Source organism: Myotis myotis, unplaced genomic scaffold, assembly GCF_014108235.1.
Source record: "Myotis myotis isolate mMyoMyo1 unplaced genomic scaffold, mMyoMyo1.p scaffold_m19_p_10, whole genome shotgun sequence".
In the NCBI taxonomy this organism is placed as follows: domain Eukaryota; kingdom Metazoa; phylum Chordata; class Mammalia; order Chiroptera; family Vespertilionidae; genus Myotis; species Myotis myotis.
The window spans coordinates 68272688-68273423 of record NW_023416314.1 but is presented as its reverse complement, the minus strand read 5'-3'; positions in this window follow the sequence as shown (position 1 = coordinate 68273423).

The following is a 736-nucleotide window of genomic DNA, read 5'->3' as shown; positions in this document are numbered from 1 at the left end:
ATCTGAAACTGTTTAAAAAGTCAAGTCTATTTAAATAACCCCAGTGGGACAGAGGAAGCTCACCATCTGCAGGGGAGTCCCTGGTGCTGGGAGGCAGGGTGGAGGGGAGAAAGGGCTCTGTTTCTCAGGCAGTTTTTTCCCCTGGAGCTGAAGTCGGCCTCAATGTGGTTCCACCCAGCATTCCTGAATCTTCTCCCTCACCCACATGGGGTCCTGCAGGCTTAGGAATGTGTGGCATTCAGGAGTCTTATCCTAGAGTTTCTGGGACTGGAAAACAGTCTCTCTCTCTGGCCTCAATCTCCAGTTCTCCCTCCTTTCTTCGCTCTAATGGACAAGAAGAAAAGAACAACGCTAGAAACTCATTTCATCTTTTGAATGATGACTGAATCCCACATGCCCAACCCAATTGCCAGATGAGACTGAGACTTAGGAAGAAGTCGCTGGTTCCAACACCCTCCACAACCGAGGTCCCCTGAGATGGAGGGAGTCGCCCAGAGTCGGTCTGGAAGCAGCGCTAAGGCCACGTGTCCAGCTCCTCTGTCTGTGACCAAGGGCCGTTTGCAAGGCCAGCTCCACACCTGGCCTCACCTGAGATCCAGGGGTTCCTTTTGCCTGCTCCCTGGCTGTGTCTACTGCTAGGAATTCCGGAGAAAGCTGTGCAGCCTTCTACATGTCACATAATGCCTTAGGTCTTAATGCTGCAAGCAACAGGAATCACTCTGGCTGATTTCAGTCA